This window comes from Peromyscus leucopus, chromosome 3 (assembly GCF_004664715.2).
Source record: "Peromyscus leucopus breed LL Stock chromosome 3, UCI_PerLeu_2.1, whole genome shotgun sequence".
NCBI classification, from domain to species: Eukaryota; Metazoa; Chordata; class Mammalia; order Rodentia; family Cricetidae; genus Peromyscus; species Peromyscus leucopus.
The window spans coordinates 154,661,845-154,675,904 of NC_051065.1; the positions used below are offsets into that span (position 1 = coordinate 154,661,845).

The 14,060-nt window shown below is 43.5% G+C and overlaps 1 protein-coding gene across 1 annotated transcript in view; it reads left to right on the top strand.

Annotated features, from left to right (window-relative positions):
• The first annotated feature begins 5,973 nt into the window (after positions 1-5,973).
• The window catches only part of Tmcc1 (transmembrane and coiled-coil domain family 1), a 172,587-nt gene continuing 164,500 nt past the window's right edge, over positions 5,974-14,060 (top strand). The window contains exon 1 of the mRNA XM_028864014.1: positions 5,974-6,090. The gene's annotated coding sequence lies outside the window, so the exon portion shown is untranslated. The remainder of the gene's footprint in view (positions 6,091-14,060) is intronic.

The window sequence follows — 14,060 nt, forward strand, 5'->3', positions numbered from 1 at the left end:
GCTGCTTTTTCAGAAGAGACAAGTTCAGTTCCCAGCACCCATACTGGACAGCTCACAACTGCATGTAGCTATAGGGGATCCAACACCCACCACTGGCCTCTATAGGCACTGTACACATGCATTATACACACAGACACAGACACAGACACACACACACACACATCTACATCCGTTATACACATAGACCCAGGTTCAATTCCTAGCACCCATATGGCAGCTCACAACCATCCATAACTCCAGTTCCAGGGAATCCAATGCCTTCTTCTGGCCTCTACAGGTGCCAGGCATGCACATGGTGCACATATCATGTGCAGGCAAACACTCATACACATAAATAAGCCTTTTTTTAATCTTAAAAATTACCTAGAATAGTATACAAGGAATTTCCAATGACTTAGTGAAAGTTGGGCTATAACTTGGAATTGTGAACTAAAATAGCCTTTATTCCCTATGTGCTTTTTTTCCCAGGAAAATTTAATGCATAACTAGGACGCATTCATGTCTCATGTTTCCAGATCCTTCTGTGTTTATCAGTATGTGCTTCACTTGTCAGTGTGGGGAACCAGCTAAAAATGTAGCCTCACAAAATCTAAACTGAGTAGAAACTATTTAGATGTGAAAAAGCCCAAGAAGCCTGTCCCATCCAGTGGCCCTGCCACACATGAGCATGGAAGCATTGGGGCTGCAATGCTGCACTTCTACCAGGCTCCCAGGTGACGCTCTGTTGCAGGTCCAGGGATGCCACTGTGAATGGTGAAGTTCTAGACAGAAGACTGAAAAAGTTCTTTTCTTCCAGAATTAAAGACATTTGTGGTGTGTGTACGGAGGTACTAGGGATAAGGCTTGGACAAGCATACTATCATGAAGCTACATCCCCAGCCCCTATATGCATTTATTTGTAACTGACTTTGTAGGTGTTGGGGATCTAACTGGTAGTGTGCCTCCTTAGAATGCAGGATGTCCTGGATTCCATCCCATTATAAAACACACACACACACACACACACACACACAGTGATTTGCAGGAATTATTTTTTTTTGTTATACACTGGGTGAGGAATTTGCAATTGAAATCTTTTTCTAGTATTTTCTGTGTTGGAGACATTGAAATAAATATCGGGCTTTGCAAGTTACTTTAAAGTCAACGGTCTATGGCTTTTTTTCAATGTTGGGGATAGAACCCAAGGCCGTATGCCTGATAGACAACCACTCTACTACTGAGCTCCATCCCCAGCCCAAGAAGAATAGAAAAAATTATTTAAAATTTTTAATAAAAAAACCTGTACTTGCTGTTATCATGGGGGAGGGTTATCGAGTATCAAGCACCTCTGCCCTCAGTACCAGTTCTCTGGCCCAGGAAGACCATCTTAAGAGCTTTATAAATTGGTGCTGAGGGCCAGGGGAGGTCTAGCATGCCTTTAATCCCAGCACTTGGGAGGTAGAGGCAGGTGGATCTCTGTGAGATCTGGTCTATATGAGTTTTAGGACAGCCAGGGCTACATAGTGCTGAGTTCTTGAGCTGGTTCCCTAATACTACTAGAGATACTAATGACCCTGTTCTGATAGTCCATGGCATGATGAGACATTGGATACTCCTAATCAAGTGCTAGCGTATTTGATTAGTAAGGAGGTCTTAGGTGATTGGCCATGTATCTCTTCTTAGATAGACCATTACAGAGAAACAAAGGCACAGAGTGGCTTTGGCTAATTGCTCCAAATTGCACTGAGGTTATAGATTGAAAGTCCAACTTTAAGCTATGCTTAGATGACCAGAAACCCTGAGATCTGTCATTAAACATTCATGGTCAAAATTTCTGCAAAACCAACTAGAGCTTCAGTTGTAAGAGGGGCTGATGGAAATGTTTAGAGCCACTGGCAGGCCCGGGACAGATATTGCAATACAGACCCTTTGGATTTGGGAGCAAAGCCCCTTCCTTCTCTGTGAATAAGCATACTCTTCTTGAGATACCCTAGGCTTGCTGAGCATTGGTAGACACTGAATACTGACCCACAGAACAGCTAATTACAATGTTCCCTGAGCATCAAGTCAGTGTTAGCCAATCCAGTAAGGGGTAAAATTATACACACTTAAATTGGCCTTGAAGGTTGTGATGGTTTGAAAGAAAATGGCCTCCAGAGGAAGTGGCACTATTAGGAAATGTGGCCTTGTTGGAGAAAGTGTGTCACTGTGCAGGTGGGCTTTGAAGTCTTTTTCTCAAGCTTCACTCAGTATGACAGTCAGTCAAGATGGAGGACTCTCAGCTTCAGCACCACATTTGCCTGCATGCCACCCTGCTCTCTGCCATGATGATAATAGACTGAACGTCTAAAAACCCTCAATGAAATGTTTTCATTTATGACAGTTGCCGTGGTCATGGTGTCTCTTCATAGCAATAAAGACCCAAGACAAAGGTGTAAGTTGTATGAAGAAGTGGCTTCTATGCCTTATCTCTATCAGCCTGTATCTATTTCCTAAGAAGTGTTAACTGTGGAAAAGAACACTCAGTCTGGGTCTGATGCCTAGTGTGCAGGAACCAGATGAAGATGCACAACTGCTTCAGGGCTGGGACTGAAGGGTAAAGCTGGCAGAACAAGAAGGGGCCTTTGGTTGCTAGTTTCACCTGGAAGGAGAAATGGTCAGCTCTTCTGGTCTCAGAGTCTTCATCACAATGGGAGACCCTGGGGCACTTCTGGCATCTCAATAGGCAAAGAAGTTCTGTAGAGACTGCAATGTCTAGTCCTTACTGTTTAGGGGGAAATGAAGCTGCTATGACATAGTAGACATACGGCTGCGTTCATTTTGTACTCTAGTATTAATGCTTTCATCTTACAGGTATCGAGGTAGAGGGAGAATATGATCCGGGGACCCTGCATCCTCTTCTGGGGAAAGCACGGCTGGTTTTTTTTTTTTTTTTTTCATTGTATTATGTTAAGTGGCAGCATGACTTAATGTGGTGGTTTGAATGAGAATGGCCCCCATAGGCTCATGTTTGAATACTTAGTCATTAGGGAGTGACATTACTTAGGAGGGATTAGGAGATGGAGATGTAACAGTTAGTTACAGTAGTTCTTATTATTAAATAAGAAACACAGAGCCAAATGCAGAGTTAAAAGCCCAAGAGGTCAGAGCAGTAGCTAAGAGCTGAGACTAAAAACCCTTTCTTACCCTTCGCTGCCACTGTCGTCCTTCCCCTCAGCAACAGACCTACTTCCTGTGTATCTGTCTTTTTATTGACTTTCTGTTCTGCCTTCTCATTGGTTGTAAACCCAAACACATGACCTCCTCGTCACTGCCTGTCTATACAGACCTCCAGGTCTTCTATGGTTGGTATTGAGATTAAAGGCGTGTGTCTCCATGCTGGCTGTATCCTTGAACACACAGAGATCTGCCTGTCATGTGATCGGGATTAAAGGTGTGCGCCACCACCGCCTGGCTTCTGCTATGGCTTGCTATTAGCTCTGACTCCCAGGCAACTTTATTAACATACAAATAAAATCACATTTCAATACAAATAGAATATCACCATAAGATGTGTCCTCCTAAGAGTAGGTGTGGCCTTGTTGGAGGAAGTGTGTCACTGGGGGTGGGCTTTGAGGCTTCAGGGGCCCAAGCATGGCCAGTGGCTCTCTCTTCCTGCTACCTGTGGATTGGGATGTAGAGTTCTCAGCGACTTCTCCAGCACCATGTCTGCCTGCATGCTACCATACTCCCTGCCTTGATGATAATGGACTAAACCTCTAAACTGTAAGCCAGCCTCAGTTAAATTCTTTCTTTTATAAGAGTTGCCTTGACCACAGTGTCTCTTCACAGCAAAAGAACTCTAAGACACCTAGCTTTTTCTTTATCTGGGTTTCTTTATTAAGTATGGCTAAGGAGATGACTAAGAGTGTGACAGGTGGGTCACCAGTCTTTTAATTTTAGCTACTCCAATGACAGCTTGTATCTTGTGGTTTGAATCTGCAAATCCCTAGATGACTAATATGTTATCTTTTTGTTGTTTAATGGCCATTTTTACATCTTGTGAAATATTTACCAAAGCCTTTTGCCTACTAATTTATTGGGTTGTTCGTCTTCTTATTTAGGGCAGAGGAGGTACCTGTGCAGTTTAGCTCTTACTTAGCACACATAAGGCCCTGGTTCAATCCTCAGCACTGAGAGAGGGGAAAAGGAGTTCTTACATATCCTGGACACAAGACTTTCATTGGATGTATTCTACTTTAGAGTTCATTTCCTATTAATAACTTGCCTTTTTTTCTTTTCTTTCTTTCTCTGTTTTGTTTTGTTTTTTCAACAGGGTTTATGTAGCCCTGGCTGTCCTGGAACTCACTCTGTAGACCAGGCTGGCCTCAAACCCAGAGATCCACCTGCCTCTGCTTTCCCAGTCCTGGGATTAAAGGTGTGCACAGCCATTGCCTGGCATGCCTTTTAAATTTCTTAATAGTGTTTATAAACTACACACATTTTGATAAAGTTTATCAAATAATGTCAGTTATGGTTCATGCCTTTAAAGTACGTCTTTGCCTTTCTCAAGGACACAAATATTTTTCTACATTTTCTTCTTTCTTTTCAGCTTTATCTTTTATATTTAGGTTTATCGCTCGTTTTTTTTTTTAATTAACTTATTCTTTTACAATTTCAAACACTTATTCTTCATCTTTGGATAACTTTCCTTAGTGGCTTCATTCACACTGCCCCTTAAATGTGCAAGCTTATCCTCACTACCCTCAAACCTGAGTCAGTCCTGCCACCTCCTTCTCTTTCAGCCTCCAATTCATCAATACTTACCTATTTTACCCTCCAAAAACCGTTTTTCTCTATGAGCACTCTCGTACCTTGCCTAGCCTCTTGACTGGCCTCCCCACCCTGCCCCGGGCCACTTTTCACATGCCTGCGCAATCTTTTAAAATCAAACAAAATGACCAAAAGTTACTAGCCTTGCAACCACGGCTGAAGAAAACCCCAAAGGCCTCCTGAAACTCTCAGAAGTCCCAAACCTGTCCCTACGCTTGGCTCGCTTACCTACCTCTTTTCACAGGCAGTATCAGTCACGACTGCACCCCAGGATCAGTGGTCTCTCAGCTCCCCTTCCGGCCACGCAACACCCGCAACTAGTGCACTATTTCCAATTCAAGGGTTGAACTGTACTCTATCATGCCCCTGCTAAATTTCGCCCATTACGTCTCCACCAGCTCTCAAACTTCAAGAGGCCAAGAACTTTGTGTATTCCCACCTTGCACTCCCAGCTCCTCCGACATGGAAGAAGCTTCCACATCCGCTTGACGGACGACTAAGCTAGAGCAATCCGTACAATTAAAGGGAAAGGCTGGGGGGGGGGGGGGGCGGGTACTTGCAGCTTCTTCAGTGATGATATCTGAAAAGGCAGCCCACTAGGTGGAAGGCCCTGGGAATCAAGGTAAAGCGACTATTGTGCGACTCGGGAATTTGTTGTGTGCCCCAGAAATTAGCCTTAGCCTGCACCAATCAGGGGCTGAGGATACAAGCAGCCCAGGGTCGGAGGAACGGAGAAACTGAGGAGCCCAAGGACCGAGGGATCGAGTGGCTGAGGATAAGAGGAGCCAAGGATACGACGAGCCGAGAGGCCAAAGAGCCAAGACGCTAAAGTGCTCGAGTTTCCGAACTCCAGGAAGGAAAGGAAGAACTCACCTGCAGGATGCCGGGCCACCTGCAGCGCCTCAGCCCACTTGGCCTGCGCCCGCGTGGGTGGGCGGGCCTGAGGCGTGGCCACACCTTCTGAGCCCGGCCACGCCCCCCACGGCGTGCGCGTCCCCGCCCGGCGCCGCTTCGCGCATGCGCCGTCCGCGGGAGACGGAGGTTGTAGGCGGCGGTGGCGACGGGACGCGCGCTCTCGCTCTCGCCATCGTTCCCTCGCGCTGGTCCGCGCTCGCGCGCCGGGGCCGTGGCAGCGGCGGTGGTGGCAGCAGCGGCTGAAGCGGCGCGGGGGGCGGGCCGGGAGGGGGGGTGGTCGGGGCGGGGATGGACCGGGCGCGGCGGCCGGAGCGGCAGGAGCCGGCGCTGGAGCCCGAGCCGCGGCGCTGGCGGAGACGCCGGCTGTCCGTCGCCTCCCCACCGGTGAGTGACTGGCCCAGGCCGTGGGTGGGGACGGGCGGTCTCCCTAGCGCGGCCCGTCGCGGCAGCCGGGCCTCCTCGCGGCCTGGAGCTGCTCGGACCTTTTGCCACCCCGGCGGCGCCGAAGCCCCGGGCCTCCGCGGCTGGACCCCGCGTCGCCGGGCCTCCTGCTTGTCACTGGGACACCTCCCTCCCCCCACTTCCCGTCACTCTCCCCGGCTCCCCTTCGGGCTGAGCTGAGCGAGGGGCGTGTGAGGACTCGTGCCCAAGGCCCTAGGCCTCCCAGCCAGCCGAGGTCTTAGAGCCCTCGTTCGCCCGGCCTTGCGGTCCCCAGAAGTTGGCCACCGAGAGTCAGCCCTTGCCACCAGAAACCAGTCGTGCACCTTTTGTTTTGATTCTGAACTTGTGGTTTAACTTGGAGGAGGAAGCCCGCAGTCCTGGGGAAAATCGGTGAGGTGGGAGTCTATGTGGGCCGGGCTTGGCCCTAGGATGCCCTTTATTAACCCTTTTTGTAGAGAGCAGTGGGTCGCAGCGAGCTGTGCTTCGCTACAAAGCCTGAGATTTCAGCCTCAGCCAAAGTGTGGATGATGTTGGTCCAGTGGTTCAAGTGTCTGTCCGGCCCCATTCATAGACAGCGTTGGTGGAGATCCCCCTGATGGATCTGCTGCGGCGATATCTAGGAGTAGCCCACTTGAGCTGTTGGCGAATATCTTTGCTTTGGTGACACGTTCTATCTTGGTCTTGGTAGAGTGTAGCCAGTGCTCTGACTTAGGTGTAATTGAGAAAAAGAGGACCATGTACCCCATCTAAAACAGTTGTTGTAAGTCTGACATAGTTGTCAAAAACGAAAACAAAAAACCATGTGCCACGAGCATCACTGTGAAAGGCTGGAATTCCTAAATTGGCTTTTATTTAAAAAAGAAAAACAAACACAACGAAACTCCTAAAATTGGAAAGCACATAGCCACTTTAAAACATAACACAAATTTAATTTGTTTCTCTATCCAGTATCTTACATTTTAGAAGTTAAACTAAAAACTCTTGTCTTTTTTAAGTATATAGATAGGATTTGTGTATAGAAATCGTCACAAAGCCTGGAGGAAAAAGAACCTTGATGGAAATGTTAATGACATCCAATTTCTCCGGGAGGTGGGGTCTGTCCTCCACCTTCATTTGTAGATTAGAAGATTGAGACTGAAATTGTGAGTGGGTGATAGTTTTACAGTGTCATGCAACAGAGATGCTTATAGGTGGGGTTTTAACTCAACAATACCTTGTCCTCCACCAACAGAGTTGGTTGGTGTTTTTTTGAATTCACACACCCACTCTCTGGCTAGTAGAGAAAGATTAAAAAGCTGCTTCTGGTTTGTGGGTGGTAACCTTTTAATTTCTAAAGAATTTTCAGCTGCTCACAGACTAGATAGCTGATGAGCCCCATAGGAAAATTCTGGATATTAAAAATTCATTAGCACATGATCTGGGTCTCTTGTAATTATGAGCGTCTATTAAAGATTTGGCAGGGTGTCAGTGCTGTGTACTCTGTATAGGAAACGAGATTTCTCAGAGCTTTACATCTTAAGATAAACGGAAGCACACACAGCTGTCAGTGTTATGTCACTTTGCAGTAGTTGAGTCTTTGGTGAACATAAAAATCGTGGAGTTTCAGTATCTTGCATTAGTTGGTGAACACCAGTACTTTGAGCTGTTTGGTTCATCTCTTCTAGAACAGTACACCTTTTTTTTTTTTTTTTTTTTTTTTTTTTTTTTTTTTTTTTTATAGGAGAAAGCCTAAACTCTGGCATCATGGACCATTCACTCGTTTATTCACCAGATATTTAGCCCTTATTTTGGTCCAGAATTCTTTCTAGATTATAGTAAAGGAACAAAAGCAGAAAAGGCCTCTGCCTCAGTAAGCTGTATTCTGTGTATGGAGCTGAGGAGTAGGCAACAAATGCACAGGCAGGACTGTGTCAGGTAATAGAAGACAGAAGGCAGTAAGCTTTGCTTCGTTCTTGTTTTGTGAAGGAGAAAGCAAATAGTTGAGGCTTTGAGCACTCAGCCACTGTTGCAGCCATGCAGCTGTTGTCTCAGTATGTGCCCACCAGACAGAAGGTGAACTGGCGTGTCTATTTTCTAGTTACACATGGACAACGAAATTTTAATTTCATTTATCCCTCAACTATTTAAATATGAAAAACTAATCTTAGTCCACAAGCCATACAGAAACCTGGGACAAGCTGTAACTGGATTTGTTTAGGAAAAGTTTGCTAATTCCTAATGGGGACTATGATTTTAAAAAATAAGAAGCTGATGTGACAAGTGAGTAAGTAGGGGTTAGGTGGAAGGCAGCTCAGAGAGAAACCTTGCTAGGGAGAAGGTACTTGAATTGTGACTTGAAAGATGAAAGTGCTTTCCTGACAGGCGGAAGTGTGAAGATCTGCAGAGAGAAATACCATGTTCCTTGCATTGAACCTCCCCATACATCATGCCATTCTTGCCTTCGTGTCTTTTTAAAAACTTAATTTATTTCTACTTCCCGGGTATACCATGGCATATGTGTGGAGATCAAAGGATAACTTGTGAGAGTTATCTTTTACCAGGCTTATCAGCAAGTGCCTTTATGTACTGAGCCATCTCAATGGCCCAGCCTTTGTGTTCTTTTTCATCCTGTTACTTTCAACTAGTTTATTGCTGTCCCCCATCAGATTTTAAAAATTTACTTGTTATAGAATATTTTTGGTTAGTTTGTTTTTGGAGACAGGGTCTCTCTATATAGCCCTGGCTGTTCTGGAACTCACTATGTAGACCAGGCTGGCCTTGAACTCAGATCCATCTGTTTCTGCCTGTGTACCATCTTGCCCAGCTATTATAAAATCTTAGGAGTTGAAAGAAAAATAAATTCACATTCAGTTACTTTCTTAAATTTTCAGAGTGGTTTTTTAGCCTGTATATGAACAGCTTTCATGACAGAAAATTCATGACTGTTTGTAGATGTGATTGTTAGAATGTTCCTTTTGTGAGATTTAACCTTCTTACCTGGAAGTGAGCTTGTGTGGCTGTTCCTTATTCCATACTTAGGCCTGAACATTGTTGTGTTGACAGAAATCCCTCACATAAAGTGCAGACTGTATTAGACAACCCTCTAAACTCAGAAAATATGTTATGCTTATTTTTTGTATATGTGATCATTTATAGTTCTTATGCACATTAAAGGTCAGGAGACACTGAGCTTAATTGGAGGAAGGAACAGGGGAAAGGAATTTTTATGTAGATATACGTAGGCCTCCAAACCCTTTGCTTTTAAAAATAGTTAACCTAATCTCTAGCAGAGTGTGGGAGATGGAGAATTCTGATGGGTTGCTTCCTTCATTCAGATTTTAATCCTATTGTTAAATTAAGTCTCCATCACACTAATAAATGCTTTTAGCTGTACCATGAATATTAAGGTGATGTGTAGGTAAGGGCGTGGGACAAAAAGTAGCCAAACATATGTACTCTGTCCTGTGGAAAGTTGTTGAGAAGAACTTGGCCACCTGCTTCCTGTCTTTCCTTATTGGCATTTCCTGTTATGGCTCTAGGGAACAGCTGTCACTTTCTTTGTCCTTGAGTTTTGGTCACATTTTACCAGAAGTCAGCTGGTATGTTCAATGGGTGTATGAGGATTATTTTTGCCACATGGCTCTTAAAGTGTTTGAGCATTGCTATTGTGTTTTGACATTTAACTTTTTACCTCTCTGAGATGCTTTTTGTTTGTTTTTTGTGAAAGGGTGAAGTTTTTACATTTCTTTCTTTTTTTAACATATATTTATTTGTGTGTGTGTCTAGGCGTGTGTGTGTGTGTGTGTGTGTGTGTGTGTGTGTGTGTGTGAGTGTGTGACAGCACTTGTGGAGGTAAAAGGACAACTTGCAGAAGTCAAGTTATTTCTACTGTTGGTTGTAAGGATTGAACACCCCGCTCCCTGAACATCTTTCTAGCCCAATTGTTTACATTTCTTGTTGCCTTTTTCTCATTCCTTTATCATTTGGATTGTTCTTGTAAGTGTGCCTGTTTAATCTCTCCTTTACTTTGGTGCCCTTCTGAAGTACATATGATGATGCAAACTCAAGTTTTGGATCTCCTTCATGAAGCCTTCTCTTACAATTCAGACCTTTCTATTCCTACCACTTCTCAGTCTTTTGGCTGAGATCGGTGTAGACTTTATATTTCTCGTGCTTTCATCTCTGCCTTTTAAGCTTTCTTGTATTGTGTGCTGTTTCATGTGCGCTGTCACTACTTCACAATAAGACAAGCTTCATGAAGGCAAAGAGCACATACTTGAGGCATTTTCTTTCTTCTGTGGTTCTAGGGAATCACACCCAGAGCGTGTATATGCTAGGTGAGCACTTTACTACCAAGTAACACTTACAGCTTTTGGCATTTGTGTGTGTGTGTGTGTGTGTGTGTGTGTGTGTGTGTGTGTCCATCCCAGATCCACTGAGTAAAATTATAGGCAAATATTCTATCACAAAATGTTGCTTTAAAAAAATACTAAACTTATTTATAGGATACTATTAGATTTCCAGAAATATTATGAAGCTGGAACTGAGAATTCTTGTCTCTTTTGTACTATCTTTCCTTTTATCAACATCTTACATTAATGTCGTACTTTAGTTATAATTAATGAACCAATATCGGTACATTATTACTAAGTCCACACTTTCAAAACTTTTTCTAATGCCCCTTTTCACTCCCCGGATTCTACCCAGAAAAACTCATTGTACTCAGCAGTCCTGGCTACCCCTCTCCTTTTGTTTGGGGCAATTTCCCAGACATTCCTAATACTTTTGACTATTACTGCTCAGGTGTTTTGTAGCATGCCTTTCAATTAGGATTTATCTGTTTATGTCATGGTTAGACTGGTGTATAATGTGCCTTTGGAAGGAAGATCACTGAGACAGAATGTCATTTTTTAGAAAGATTTATTTGTATGTGCTTGTGTTAGGTATGTGTTTAGGCAAAGTGCATTTGCCTGTGGAGGCCAGAAGTAGGCATCAGATTCCCTGAGCTAGAGTTCCAGACAGTTGGATGTGGGTCCTCTGCAAGAGCAGTATGTGCTCTTAACCACTGAGACATGTTTGATGTCTCCAAACACCTAGAATGTCATTCTCACCCTCCCCCACCCCTACCCCCGTCAGGTTTGTAGCCTATTGGTGTAATTTATCAGTGTTGATATTAACCTGAATTACCTGCCTTGAGGTAGTGTTTTTTCCTCTTGTGAAATAATTACTCTCTACTCCCATACCTTACTATATTCTCTAGAAAAAAGTCACTATGCCCAGGCCACACAGGTGTGAAGAGTCCTATCCCACCTGCTTATAGGTAGTGTATCCATGTGATTTTTGTTTCTCAGACTGTTCCAGGACCAGGAGCTCTTTTGCTTGTCTTTTCTACATGTCTGTTGTATATGTGTTTGATTGCTCACTTTCCTACAGTATAAGGTATCCAAAACTCAGCCTGCAGGTTTTCTAGTCCAATCCTATATCAGTCAGTTGTTTCCTTCCTTTCTATTAGAGAATGGTCTTAGAAGCCAAGGTCTGGGTGTTAGGTGTGCTCATTGATACTGGAATGTCGTTGCTCCCAGGCTTGCTCTTGAGAAATGGTAGTCTCTGCCACCACATTATCACTAAGTATTTCCATGTGCAATTGCCTGTGATGCTATTAAAGTAAACACTAGGCCCCAATGTCCCCAACTCTTAATATATTATCATACTCTTCCCTTTTTAACTGAACATTTTACTTATTTATTATTATTTTATGTGTATGTGTATTTTGCCTGCATATAACGTGTGCAGTGTCTGTGGTGGCCAGAAGATGGCATTGGATCCTCTGGGACATTATAGATGGTTTTGAACTGTGATTTGGGCACTGGGAACAGAACCTGGGTCCTCTGGAAGAGCAGCTAGGTTCTCTTACCCACTGAACCATCATTTCATCCCTTTCTCATTATCTGTGTCCTCCTACTTTGCCCTGAGAAGCTGTCTGCCACTTATTTACTTAATTCTTCAGTTCCAGCCTTCACGTACAGTGGCTTCAAGGTGGTTAATTTGTGCATATTTGGGTGACAGCTGTATTAACTTGAGGATAGTGCTTCTGGACAGTTCCTTTCCTTTTGATCATTCAGACTGAATGTTTCTTCAGTTGGTCCTGAGCTTGTCTCAGTAGTTGTAATAGATTTCATTCTTCTGTCACATTTTGAGTTCTACTCTGGGAACCCAGTGTGTCCTGATTATTTAAGAATATACTGATTTAGTTCACTCTGCTTTAAGGTCTGTAGGGCTTGATAGACTTTTATATATTGTCTAAAAATATGGATGGTCCTGTTTTTTACTTTTATTTTTCTGATGTGTATGTCCATGTGTGTGAGTATGTGGGGTGTGTATGTGACTACACATGTGCAGAGGCCAGGGAGAACATTGAGTGTCCTGAACGATCTGTTACTCTCTGCCATATTGTTTTGAGACAGTCTCTCTGGTTGAACCTGGAGCTAGGCAGGTGGATAGCAAGCCCCAAAGATCTTCCTGTCTTCACCCCCCACACCACTGGGATTACGACTCTATACTGGCAAGCCCAGTTTATTTTGTGAACACTGGGGCTGTGAAGTCAGGTCCTCATGCTTGCACAGCAAGTGTTCTTGCCCTCTAGGCCCTCTCTCTAGCTCCTGATAGTTACTTTTTTTGGTGTGATGTATGTGTTTGTGTGCATGTGGAGGGAAGAGACTGACTTCAGTTATCTTCCTTGATTGCTTTCCACCTTATCTTTCTGAGACAAGGGGTCTCAGTGAACCAGGTGCTTACCAGTTGGCTAGATTGTCTGTCCAAGGAGTTCCCAAGATCCACTTTATTCTGCTTCCTCTGTACTAGAGTTACAGAGGTGCAGGATAATGCCGGGCTTTTTTTTTTTTTTTTTTTTTTTTTTTTTTTATGGGTGCTGGGGATCTTGGACTTGGGTCTTTCCTCTATATAGCAGACATTTTACCATTTCTCCAGCCTAATTTTTAATATCTTATATCTTATATTTACAGTTACATTATCGTACACAATAACTTCACAACACTAGAAAATTTACACTTTCCATGTTTGTTTTCCCCTCCTTAGCTTTTGGAAGCCACTCGTTAATCTGCTATAACTTTCTTTTTCCAAAATGTCATATTAAAAATTTTAAAGTGCTGGGGCTAGAGATGGCTCAGCAGTTAAGAGCGTTTGCACCTACTGCTCTTGCAGAAGACAGAGATTTGTTTCTTAGCACACACATGGCAGCTCACAACTGTCTGTAACTTCAGTTCCAGGTAATCCCAAACCCTCTGCTAGACTGGGCACTGCATACCTGTGGTGTACATATAGAGATGCAGGCAAACAAAAAAGATGCTGAGAATTGAACTGAGGTCCTCTGGAAGAGCAATCAGTGGTTTTTACTACTGAGCCATCTTTCCAGCCTCTTGAATATTTTTAATGAAAGAAACTTTTTTTAAGTATTAGGTGATAAATGTACTAGGTAACAGGCATATAGTCATGTATTTCTACTGTAAATCCATATGATGAAAAATTCACAACTGAAATATGTAATTAACACTCTTCAGAATGCTGTTCCATGTTTTTTAGTATATTCATAATGTTGTCCAGTTGCTACCATATTTACTCATAACACTTATTTCCAAAAGAAACCTTTACCCATTGAATAGGCTCTTTCTCCATCCTCTGGTAATTGCCCATCTTATTTCCTCCCCATGGATTTGTCTCTTCTGGATATTTTATATAAAAGAAACCTTATGATAATATAGGCATTTGCTTCTGCTTTCTTTCCCTTGCTGTTTCTCATGGTCCATATTCTAGCATGTTATAGTACGATTTGGTAGCCAAATATTTCATTGATAGGGTTGGAGAAGTGGCGCAGTGGGTAATAGAGGTTACTGTTCTTGCAAAAACCTGAGTTTGCT